At 38.7% G+C, this 13,398-nt stretch overlaps 1 protein-coding gene across 1 annotated transcript in view; it reads left to right on the forward strand.

Moving 5' to 3' along the window:
• Positions 1-13,398, forward strand: part of KIAA1958 — a 66,778-nt gene that overhangs the window by 37,997 nt on the left and 15,383 nt on the right. The gene's annotated exons all lie outside the window — the stretch shown is intronic.

Genomic DNA, 13,398 nt, shown 5'->3' on the forward strand with positions numbered 1-13,398 from the left:
AATCTAATGTTTTGGGGGCTGTATTCTAGAAGTCTAGCTAGACATCTTTATTCTAGAAGTCTAGATAATGATTAGTTATCTTCACAATATTACGTGGGAATTCTGTTTAAAAGCAGCATGAAAAGAACAAGTTTAGCCTTGGTAGAGCAGTCATGTAATTGCTTTTATCATCTGGGTGCGCAGCATGACAAATTTTTAAAAAAGAAATGAACTCATAGTACTAACAACTCTAATGCAAGGGTTGTTTATGCAGCTGTTCCTATGAGAGGTATTTATCAAGGCAGTAATTTTTGCAGGAGGACACAGATATGAAAACTCATCAATTATTGCAATATCTTTAGATTTTCACTGTGTTTTAGAAATGTACCTATTACCTTTCAGGACTTCACATGTATTTTCTTTCGTGAAAATTCCTTTCAAACACAGAAGGTCATGCCAGGCTTTTTGTATAGGAAGCAATGGACTTGTCACCTAGAGGTTGTCCTAAATATTAAGTGTTTATCACAACAGCTATGCATGCAAAAGATCAGGCTGCTGCTTTCCTTGATGTCAGGGCTTGTTTCTCCTTTTCAGCATGGATTTCCTGTGAGTGGAACTATCTGCAGCACGAAGAGACATCTCCTGGCAGCAGTGCTACTGGAGATATATAGGTATAGATAGGTATAAATATAGATACAGATGATATAGATAAGATATATAAACTGCCTGGCTGAAACCATTCATGAGTATTGATACTGAAAGTAGATTGGTGTGGGAGATGTTTAGGGATGGGCTTTCAGTTGGATTCTTGCAATAAAAGGTGCATCAGCCTGTTGATCCTCTGTAACGGAGGAGGGTGAGAGAATGATCATTTCCCTGCAATCTGTGAAAGTTATTTGTCTGCAGCTTGGAGGGAAAGAAAAGGACTTTTGCAGCCAGGCCCCAGCAGCTTTTAAGGATTAATTTTGTAAAGCATGCCAAGTTCAGCTGATAAACAGTTGAGAATATTCACTGGAGTTCTGAATAGAGGAATTGCATCACAGAGAATTATTGATCCTTGATTTAAATATATATTTTTCATTCAAAGTACCATAGCACAAATACTATTAAGGAAGATGGTGTGTCATACCAGAAGACAGACAGCACATTTCAATGAATGGTTGTGTTCTGGAGCATCACTGTTCATTTCAGACCCGGAAATACACCCTGTCCCCCATAACCCTAACATGAAACTCAGAAAAGGGAAAAATAGGATGCACAAGTGAAAAGTAGAAAACAATAGCTTTTGCAAACCAACATGATTGAGATGCTATGTTCTCCCTTTCTTTAGAGTGTCTTAACTAGGCAACTGTTTTGTGTGAAGTACTCTGTTTTGTGATACTGGTATATAAAAGAAGAAAATAATGCCTCTGCTGGTCCCAGCTGTCCTGAAAACATATGGAAGAAACAAAACAAAATTGGACACATCTGTACTGAACATCACTTTAATTTTAGGAAATAGATTATTTAATACAGTGCTTTTGATCAGAGATCAGTTCCTTTGTGTGATCTTTGCAATTATTTCATTTGGGAGCTATTTTCAGCTTATGATTTGTGAGTCTTTAAGAAAAGAGAAACTAGGTAGGGTCAGATTTGGATCTGCAGAGGAGGTGCAGCACAGGAGCCAAGAGAGATGCTGACCCTGGAAAGGCTTCAGTCACACACTTTACTTTTGCACTTCAGATGGGATGCTGGGAGAAAAAGGGAATGCAAGGCTTGATGGTTTAGATCAGGACACTTTCTGAAAGTGATTTTCTGCTTTGTGTGAGGCTGCTGCTTCACTAAACAGGACCAAGAAAGTGATCCTTCCCCTGTTTTGTGTGGTAAGACCACACCTCAAATCCTGTGGTCAGTTTTGGGCTCCTCACTCCAAGAAAGATACTGAGGTGCTGGAACATGTCCAGAGAAGGGCAACAAATCTGGGAAAGTATCTGGAACACAAGTCTGATGAAGAGCAGCTGAAGGAACTGGGGTTTTTTAGACTGAGAAGCCACATAGGTGTTGTTCTCTTCTCCCAGGCTAGTGACTGGATGAGAGGAAATGGCCTCAAGCTGCACAAAAGGAGGTTAAGGTTGAATATTAGGAAAACATTAATCCTCAAAAGGGTTGTAAAGCATTGGAAGAGGCTGCCCAGGGAAGTGGTAAAGTCGTCATCTCTGTGAAACTGTTCAAAAACCATATGGATATATATGGTGCTTGAGGACATGGTTTAATGGTGAACATGGTGATTGTACTAGGTGGGTGGTTGGCCTTGATATCTTAGTCTTTTCCAACCTTAACAATTCTATGATTCAATGATTCTATACCTACAGAAGGAATACTTCACATATGTATTCGAGATCTAAGATTTTAATAGTGGCAGACCTTGGGGAGAGCTGTTTTCACCTGTCTCAGTGATAGGAACATGGCATTTTTGCATAAGCTGTTCTGTGAAGCCAGCACACAGTGACTACTCATTTCTCCATACCTAAATTATATCCCTCTTAGGGAGTCTTCTGTCATGTCTTTTTTGTGCTTGCAGTGAGCCTAGAATCGGCTTGAGCATGAAACAGATCAGTAAAAATATATGAGTGTATTTTCTGTCTCTCAATACAAGATAAAAATTTGGAATACAGAAATCCTTGTTTGAATTCTTCCAGAAAAGAAAACAGAAGCATGATGATATTTTAGGTATTTTATCATGGTTGGCACAGCACAGAGCAGTACTTGCTAAAACATTCAGATCCTGGAAGCACTGAAACATGATGAAATCTGTCTTTCTTTAATAAAGTATGCTGAAATGAAGCATATGCCCATTCCAGGAAGTGTTGAAACAGACTATGAAATCAAAGCCTCAAGAAATCAAAACTGGAATGCCTGCTTTCCCTGATGATTCTTCTTGCTGGGGCACTCCACAGAATGGTCACAGAAAAGCTGCTTTCAGCACTGATTGTTTTGAACAGCTTGAATGTGGCTGGTGGCCTCTGTGGAACGGTTGGGTAGAGCTGTATTTTCATTTCCCAAAGAAGTCTACTTTTGTCTGGAGCTAAGCAATGCTGCCCTTTAAAAATGGAAGGATGCTGCTGATCACAAACGTTGTGTTAGACACAGCAATGCCCAGGTCATAGTTCCCAATGAATCCTGCCCCTGCTGGGAGTGGGGGGCAGGCTTCCTGTTACAAAGTGCCACTGAAGACCCTGCTGAGTCTGATTAAAACTTTGTGTTATTAAAACTTTGATTAATTATACGTTGATCAATAAGTGCATTGGCTGCATCTTACTTCTGATGTATACCTGTTAATCCTTTAACTCTAATTGATCAGGAAATGCGCATGCACACAGAGAAATTCTGCATGTTGATTAAACTGGGGATGACTCTCACAGTGACACTGTGCTCTGTTGTAGCTTTTCATTAACTTCATAGGTCTTCATGATGAAAACATAACTTGAAACCATACAGCAGTGAATTAATTATAGTTAATCAATTGCTTTCTGTTTTGTACTTGGGAAGGAAAAAATGAAAGAAGAAAGCTGGTCTTCTGTTTTGTTCAGAGATGGAAGAAAGGTAATCTGAACTATTCTACCCCAGGCCGTGTCACCCTTGTGCAACAGCTGAATGTGTTGTATTACTGTATTATTTCAGTCAGGAAACCTGTGAAAAATAAGGATGTTCATCTCTGATCTTTGAATAGCTTGTTTTGGTTTTCTGTTTACACTCATTTCTCTTTTCACTGAGTATGTGCCTAATCTCTGCTTTCCTAAAGTGACTGGCATAGGAGTATGAAAGACCCAGAGAAGCATTGATGGTTTTGTATGGGAGTAATTTCATTTTGTCCACAGATTGGAGCACTCTTCTGATTGTTATGGACTCTGTCCTTCAGTCCTGTTGATATGCCAGTTTACAGAGTTTTTTTCTGTCCTTTGCTCTTGGCAGGTGGAGCATTGCCATTTGTTTGGGACTTCATTTCTCTTATGACTGTAAATCCAAGAAAAAAAAGACAGGGACACTATTCCTAGCATTACAGAACAGTGTGCGTGCCTTATATGCTGATAGATATTTTGGTTTATTGCTATCAGATTTACATTTGATTTTTCCTCTCTGTATAAAGATTTGGCTTTATGCCTCTCTTTTCCCTTCCCTGATTTAAGATAGTCCTCAGAAAACTTAGTTTGACAATGACTTGTCCAATTTACCATTCACTTACTGAATTGTTAAATACATCAGACTGTTTATTCTCCTAGTGCATATTAAAATAGCCATGTATATGTATAACACATCCACAGTTATATCCATTAAACTATATTTATGTCATCTCCTATATTAATTGGTTTGTGTCAGTTTTGGTATGAACTCATTCAGTAGCAAGGGAGCTGATTGTTCATATCCTATATAGAAGAATAAATTATTTTTATGGAAATAACAAAACAATCTTGGCAAGAAACTTTTGGCAGTGTAAATACAGAAGAGAAATAATAACAGTCTTTTGAGCAGCAGAGAGGTATGTAAGTTGTGTATACTCTCCTGAGTGTGTACATAGCTAGAAAACATCTGAAACTCCTCATTTTACTTAAGAAGACTTTACTCTAGTAGAACGGCAAAATATGACTAAATATTTACTCAGTCAAACTATAATAAATTAGGTTTAAACATGTATTCAAGGACAGAAAGAAATGAATTGTGCCATGAACAACAGTCCGGCTCTTGATGAATGTGTTTCTCTTCCAGGTTTGTCTCCTTAATGTACAAAATTTCCAGCTGCTCCTGTACCTCCTGGGAGTCCTTGTCTTGGCAAATGCCTGGGCATGCCATGGCTAGTTTGGAATAAAGTGGTCTTTGGTCAGCCACGATGTGTGAGCAGCTGCCTGTCACAGTATCTGAGATGCTGTGGGCTGTCCTCCTTCCGAAAGCTGGGGTGTATTCATGTCTCTGCCCTCTACCCAGCTTTGAGTCTTCCACAATCTTGTATGACCTTTGTATTTTAAATTTCCATCCCTTTAATGTGATGAGAGCTGTGTTTGTAAATGTTAAAATAAAGCTCATAGTTGTAATTTTTCTAGAGTGTTAGGAGTAGAGGACTTGGCACAAAACAGAAAAGCAGGCTAAAAATCCACCTTAAAAGTGGTTTCACTTGAAGTGTTATACTTCATTCTCTCTGGAGAGCTGTGTAATGGGCTGCTGCTCAAATACTGCTTTCTGAGCCAGTGAAGACAAAAGAAATATGTGTGTAAAAGAGTGCTTGGAATTTCCTTATGCAGGTTTGTAAATTGTGAGCTCTTCATAGAGTTCATGCCCTTTGTAGCTTGCTTCACTCATACTGGACAATATACAGTGAAAGGTAAAACCAGATTGGTCTGGCTGGGCAAAATCACCCAACAGAGAATTTCAGAAATGATACATCAAGATTTCTAACAAGGCAGTTGGAGTACTTTGCTAAGTTAAAGATGGTGAGAGAAAAAAAATACTGAAATGCAGTTCTTTGGGGTGCATGTGCTGCAATCTGTATTACCAGAAGTAAATGGCATGACTTGCAAACACATTTCCTCTTCCTCTAGGTGAACTAGTAGATAGTTCAGACAGAATTGAAAAGGGTAGTTTTTGATTCACTACCAATGGCACTTTAATAAAATAGAGGAAAAATATCTGCAGTCTTTAATAAGCAATATATCAACCAAGTGCTGTCAGCCTGTGTAGAGAGTTTCACAGTATGATTTATTATGTTAATTACAGTCATGTGGTCCTCATGCTCTTAAGTCTGAAACTGCTCACATTCTCAGCTTGATTTAAGAATATGCTTTTGCCAAGACTTAAAGTGCAGCTTATTATGATTAATGTAATAAAATATTTATTACATTCTCCTTTTCTTTGTTTTTCTGCTTGCTGCCCCAGTTAGACTGACTCATTTTGAAACACTGTTATAAATTAGATTTCAGATGATAAGGATTGTCGTCTGGTTTTAATCTCTTTCTTTGGTGTTATGTTTTTTTCATATCCTTTGTTCTTACTCTCTCTTCTCTCCCCCTTATCTTTACTTCTCTCCCATATTTCCCAGTTCTGCTTCTCAGCTGCTGTCTAGAGTGAACCAAAAGCAGGCAAACTTCATAGCGCTGGTTCATCCCTTCCAGACCTCTTGAAATGCTTTCTCAGCTATGCTTATTAAAGATTTTTCTTAAATGTGATGACATTAAAACTGGTGGTACACTGTAGCAGAGAACATGCGAAGTTTCTGGTGATATGAGGTGGCATGTTTTGCATGTTTTACATTAAAATTCTTCTTTGAGAAGACTAAGGGCCTGTTTCTCATTCTTCTCTCACAGAACTTTCAACTGCAGAGAGGCACAAAATTCCACTGTGCCAAATATTCCAAAATGCTGTATAAATTTGTACCTGTGATTTTGTGCAAACCAGCCCAGTAGTTAAATTTCTGGCTGAGCATTCACTGTTTCTGAGAGCTGTTTACACATCTATAAATCTCTCTTTCTCTGTAGGAGCATAGAAAGGGAGAACACTTTCCAAAAATGTAGACCCTTGATTTTGTTATGGAAGAAATGGATTTTTGCCATGACAATTGTATCATTTTCAAATTACAAAGTTAATTCAATAAAGGAAGTGTGTCTCAGATCTTTACCATTTTTCTCTCCTCATCTTTGTTTTTTCTTGTTTTCTTTCCTCTTTTCAGCTTTTGAATCAAGTCACTGTATACATATAATTATTATTCCATTCCATCTTCTATACATACACTGACTTAGATGAGCTGATTTCTACATAAGCAGATATTTAAATATAGGGACACCAATCCAGAACACACTTAAAATATGCTTTGTGGAATTGGAAACTTACATGGTAGAAAAACTGATACTTTGCTGAAGATGTGTATGAAACACTTTCCAGACTGGTGCTGAGCTGGGTCCTCTTTGAAAACAAGTGTATCCCTTCTGCTGTGCATCACCCAACTTCCAGTTCTCAGAGCAGTGGATAGCATTACCATCATTCCTTTAATTCCTTCTGCCACAAAGCATTAACTAACATACTGTGAAAGGGCAACTTTTCTTTGTGTTGCTAAGAAGTCCTGGGTTTAAAAAAACCATCTGTTTTCCAGAGTTAAATATTTAATGTGAATATAATAATATAATATAATATAATTAACATAATATAATATCATGAAAATAATTGTCAAAAAGTGTCTTTCTTTTTTAGCTTTAAGCTGAAACTAGTACCTGGAGTTTTGTAACGGTGTTAGCCATTACCTGTTTTGAAATTATTAGAATATTATATGGCTGAATACAAAGATGCATGCTCAACAAACAGCTGACATAAGCTTCACATTATAGGTAATGTTTTCCCACTTTCCAACTCCAATTTCACCACACTGTCTAATTTGTTTAACCTGAGCTGTGAAAGAATAGAAATTATATCTTAGAAGTGAAAATTGTTGAAGGACGTTTAGTCAGTTATTTTGAAAGGAATGGAATTTCACATTTTTAAAAAGGTTTTCTAATAGTTTTGGGTTTGTAGTATAGAAGACTCTAAGTGTAGCTTTGTGGCTTTTATATCCTCCACTTCTATGAAGAGTTGAGTCCCTGAATGTCAATTATATAAGGGTCCAAATAACCAAACCAAACCCTCCTGTAAAGATAATAGCTGTGGAAATAAGAATGGGATGAGGCATGGCAGGAAGACCTGGAGATGGTTGCAGGGTTAGTTACAGTCCAGGTGACTAATTTGGAATGGGCCAGATAAAATAGTAGGTTCCACTCCAGCTGCCAGCAGGGTATATTTTGCCTATAAATTACTAAATACCAGATACATGGGTTTCTCAGAATAATTTCTGTTTCCACTGTTCTCCATGTTGTGTCCAAGCTGTAGCATCCTATTGTGCATTGTCAGAGTGTTGGGCAAGCCTGGGAGAGCTGGAATTGCTTCTTCCTGTCAAATGGGGGTCGAATCTGGGTAAATATCCCACTGTGGGTACAGAGGAAATACATCCATTTTGCATTGCAGTGGTTCATGCCAGTGCATCTCAGAACAGCTTCAAAAGGAGATAGGAAACTGTATGGCCTCATACCACAGAAATGCCACTGAAATTGTGCAGTGGAAGAGGGGAAATGCAAGGTAAAACTGGAATGCAGCAATTCTCTTTTCCACTACCACGACAAAACCAAAACTAGACAACTAGATGAAGTGAACCAATGGGAACATTTTTGTGCTGGAATGGCTCAGATGTCACATGCATTAGGTGGAGAAAGAAGGCAGCCTTGTAAAAATGGGAGTTCCCAGGGTGCTGCAGTTTTGCACTGTTCTTTAGCAATTGCTAGTATCCACTGCAAAGAAATGGTGACATGGTCAGTCATAGGGGAACATAATTTCTTAATCCCTTGTCATAGCTGCAAGTTTTCTGACATCTGAGGATTGTGCAGAAGTCTCATTAATATTGATCTGTATTTTTGTTGTTGGCTTTGCCAGAAGCCAAACTGCATCTTAGATCTTTTGAAACTCTTGTGAGAAAGTAGTGAAAGAGAATACAAACTGGAAATCAGCTCTAGTGTCTGAGTGAGCATTCATTACAGGCCTTTTTATACCTTGCAAAAAATGTACAGGTGACTAAAGTCTATTTTAGTGACTTTACTTCATGGAAATACCAATGAATATTCCATATTAATTTGTTTGCAGCCTATATCCTTTTTTCTTTGATATAACATAAGGCTTTTTAATTTTAGAATCATAAAACATTTGCAGATAATTTCATTGGAGAAGGTTCACTGAATAGAAGTATATTTTTTTTTGCCAAAAACAGTGTCTTTCATAAGTGGATATTAATTAATTCTGTAATACTATAGATTTTACATGCTAATGAAAGCCTTTTTTGAAAATGTTAAACTAGAGTTTAATATTTTAAATGTTAAAATAGAGTTTAACTTAATATGGTGGAAACAGGGAACTTCAACTGTTAAACAGAATTTCATAACAACATCAGAGGGGTAGGGCAGAAATTCAAGAAAAAAATACAGAAGCAATTTCTTCTACTTAATCTCAGGATGTTTGTGCAAATGTTTAGAGGCACTTCTGTTGTGGACACCTTCTGCTCTTACCCTCAGCCTCATTTTTGGCAGGAAGAGATGAGAATGGTTTTTGCTGTGGTATGGTGAAAACCAACTGTCAGCTTTCTTCCTTTGGCATGCAGAACAAGTACTAATATTCCAGTGTGCTGTGGTATGACAGTGATATTCAGCTGGCTCTGACAGGGAAGCAAACAGGGCTTCCATCCAGGGAGGCACATTTGTCAGAGGCTCATGCAGCTGTTCCCCACTGTGACTTGACCATAACTCCCTCACAGAACAGTGTGACCTCTGCTCGCTGAGACTGTAGATTTGAAAGTGTTGTTTGCCTATAGATGCCTTCTTGAAACAGGAGGGGACAAGAGGAAAAGGTAGGAGCAGGCTGTGGTTTATTTGAACGAGTTTTAATGGGCTGCATATTGCCACAGCCCAAAGGCTGGATATCACAGCTTTTCAGTAATTGCAAAACAGGGGCAACAGCCAACCTACAAGGTGCTAGGGAGTGGAGAGAGGGCACTTAGCTCCAGCATAGAGATATGTGGTGCTTCATGTGTGGTTAACTAGGCTTTTTCACTTGAATGAAAGCATATTAGTGAAAGCAGGCCTGCTGCAGAGGCATTTTCCTAGTCAGGACAAAAATTTGGCAGAGAAGTCTTTAGCTGGTGATGGGATTACCCCTGAGAAAACCCACCTTACTTTTAATGTACATCTGGGAGATCTCACTGCTTACCATATGCAGAGTTTAAGACTGTTTGCAATAAAAACTCAGGTTTGTGACTCCCACTGATGTCACAAATGCTCTCTGAACATTAACAATCTGTATCTGTCTGTCATGAAAGCAAGTGCCTTTCCCCCTGCCATATGTAATTACAGAGGTTACGTCCTTTTCAGGGAGTCCAAGTGTGTGTATGTGTGTGAGCTGAAATTAAAACAAGCCTGAGTTTGATAACTCCACTGATAATATTAAGTCTTGGCTGTGTTAAGATCAGATTATGAAAAGATCAGAAAACAGCTGTTTCTCTGTTGGAGAGATCATCTGATGGTCATGGGCTAGTCTGGGACATCTGCTCCCACTAGGTTGTCTGTGTAATCTCTGCCTGGTCACTTTATCTCTCACTGCATTTGAACTAGGACATCTTAAGTACTCATCACTTTTTCAAACTCATAGTTGTGAGTTTACCCTGGACCCCCCAGTAAGGTGGGTTTTACTGTCTTTTTCTGCCACACTCTGGTTTTCTTGGAAATTAAACTCCGGTTTGGGATATGACAAGAAACACACAAGAGCTTTGTGTAGTGATGCAGCTGAGGGGGCAGGAAATGTATCTCCAGTTCATTTTTTTATGCTTCTGCTTGTAGTTGTAAAACATGGGTAACAGCACTACTAGCTCCAAAGACTGCATTATGACAAGGAAAAGACATTAAGGATAGCTTGGCTTCATAAATCAATTATGACAGTAATTTTTGGTTGATTGGTTCTCACCAACCAGCTGAGAGAAATTAGATTGTAAACATGTGAGTATTTGTCAAGCCTAACAACAGAGACATACAGAAGACTACAAGAAAGGTGAAAGCATATATAATACCTGCCCATTCTCCTATCTCACATCAATTTGCAGCTTGAAGACGTTCTGATATAGAGGTGTTCTCTAGCAGTACTTTGTGACTTTTTTTTCTGTGCTTTTACCCAGTTTTGGAACCCATGCACACTGAAGAGTTGATGCACTGAGTAGTGGAAGTTCAAGAGCAAACAAGTTTATGTTTGCAGTAGTCAGGGAACTAATGTAGATCCCCACCAGTGTTTCCAATAGGTTCCACCAGCTCCACAGAACATTAAAAAGAGCTTTTGTCTCTATTCAGCAAGATTGGCAAAGTAAGACAAAGCAAACATCTGGGAACTGTTACATGGGAAACATTTGTGCCATGCTACATGATACATTACTACATTACCGATATTTGAGTGGTCTTGTAGGAAGAGAATAATCCATTACTACTACTTCAGCCTGGATTTACAGCCAAAGTAGAGGTTGCTCTCCTGATGTGGCTGCAGGAAAACCTGACCCATTCTTTTTTAATGTTTCCCACCTGCTTTGTCAAGTAACGCACCACTGCAGAATGCAGTGTTTCTGGGCTACCGTTTTGGTAATGTAAGTTGGAAGAATCTTTAATTCAGCATGGGTTTTATAACTATTAGCTGCAGATAGGGCAATTTCCTTTGCAGATTAAGGGAAGATGCTGTATCATAAATGACTGACTGGGTGTCACTGCTGTGTTGTGACAGGCTATCATCTAAGAAGTGATTGATGACATTTATAAAACTGAGCCATTATATGTGCTGTTTATATTGAAATAGAACTTAGGATGTGGGCTGTCAGTCAAAGCAATGATTACTTACACAGTTCTATAATAAGTGGTGGTGGGTGCAATGAACAATATACTTGAGTAAATGTTTGTTTTGGAGCTTTGAACAGGGCTGTCTCTTTGTTTCCAGCCTGTATCTAGCCATACTAAAAGGATCTATTACGTACATTGCCTAAAGCATGAGGCTTCACTGCAGACTGCTAGGAGCTCTTTGATACTGACATCAGTATTAAAACAAGTTTCTGTATCGGAGTGGTGACCTTTCTTTTTCCCTGGAGCACAGTTCAAGCAAACCTCAGTCCTTTGTGGCAGCATTTTTCCTGCCTACAGAAGCCCCAAAAGGCCTCAATTGCAGGTGCCCACTTCTCTCTGCTTTGCAGAGGGTTTGAGAAACCCCTCTTAATGGGTGGATGGTGTGGGTGCAGGATGCCTCTCTGAAGACACAGGACCTGGTTGTGAGAGTTATAAATTTAGTCCTGCTTCTGTCTTGCTGAGAAGTCCTGGGGCAAATCATTCCCTGTGCCTCTGTCTGCAGATGTGGTATGGAGATGATGGGATGGACTTTCTTGAGAGGCACTTTGTAGATTGGTGGAAGGAGAAGCTGCCAAGCTCTGAACGACTGTTTCTGCACCACATGGAACACTGCAGGGCGGGTAGAGAAGAGAAGTGCCTTGCTTTCCCTGCTACCTTCCCCCTGCTAATAGGCTTGCAGGGAAGAGAGGAGCAAGTGTCTGAATACTGGTGCAAAGCCATGGGTGTGCTACAGCCTGTCATAAGCTTGGCCTGAATGACAGAGGGGCAACAGGAACTTCACCTAGTCTTGTATCACTTTGTGTGTATCTTGGGTGGGAAACACCTGGTGAGGGTTGCTATGGCACTGCTAAAAGGATGCCAGAATGCATGGGTTTTGCAATGAGACCAAATAGAAAATAACTTGGGATTTTTTCCCCTCTTCTGCTTGTTAAGTGGAAGAGACAAAAAATGTTATTTTAATTTTTTCCTTCTTTGCATTTGCTGTTAATTTTCTAAGACCATGAAGATTTATCTCATTCAGAATGACAGCTCCAGCTACATGCTTTAAGCTGCATTCTTGTTCAAACAAATAGTTTGTACATGCCAAGAGAAGAGTTCTTAGAAACACACATCTCTTATAATTTTTTTCCTTTTTATGCTTCTCTTATGATCAGCCACAAAATCAGCTGTCAGTAACAGCTGTCATAGTGGTAGCATCTGAATATTGTGTTTTGATATGTCACTGATTGTAAGTATCTTAGAGGATAGCCTTTTAAAGCAATATAAAATTGTTTTCAGAATTTGATTTTTCTGCAAAATGAAAAGACAGGGTCATAATTGTACTTGTACTGTCAAGGTACAGTTTGATGACATAGAGAGGCTGGATGATCATGGGTTTTTTCCATGCTTTCTAATGTGAACATATTAACTATATTTTCTTTATTCTTGTACATTTGTGAATTGCACATTGCTCTGTAGTAATTTTGCCTGTCATTTCCTTAGGATGTGATGCCTTACTGTACGTTCTGCCTATATTTATTTCACTCTTTAAAAATGTGTCTGATGAAAGATAAATATTACGGTCATAAATATGATGCTTTAGCTCTTCGTTGTTATTGTTGTTGTTGTTATAAGAAAAGAAATACAAGCAGTACAACCTCTGGTTTCACACATGAAACAACTTTTGAATGGTTTATTCCTGAGTTTGGGCCTTGCACACAACATTGGGATCCACAGAAAATCCTTCCACCTTGCTTTTGTTGTAAAAAGCCTATTGCCTTTAAACTCAATCCTTTTCACAAATCTCCATGCACAAAACTGTGCACTGGTGTCATGAGCTCACTTAATTTTGTATCATATAGTATGTCATTTATTAAACTGAAGTTGGTTTTTCAGTCATGTGACAGGTATGTAAAGATGTTTACCAGTGCACTTTGTGAAACTGATTTTAAGTTCTTTCTTTTTTAAAAAAATCTGT

Source organism: Zosterops lateralis (genome assembly GCF_965231275.1).
Source record: "Zosterops lateralis genome assembly, chromosome: Z".
Lineage (NCBI taxonomy): Eukaryota > Metazoa > Chordata > Aves > Passeriformes > Zosteropidae > Zosterops > Zosterops lateralis.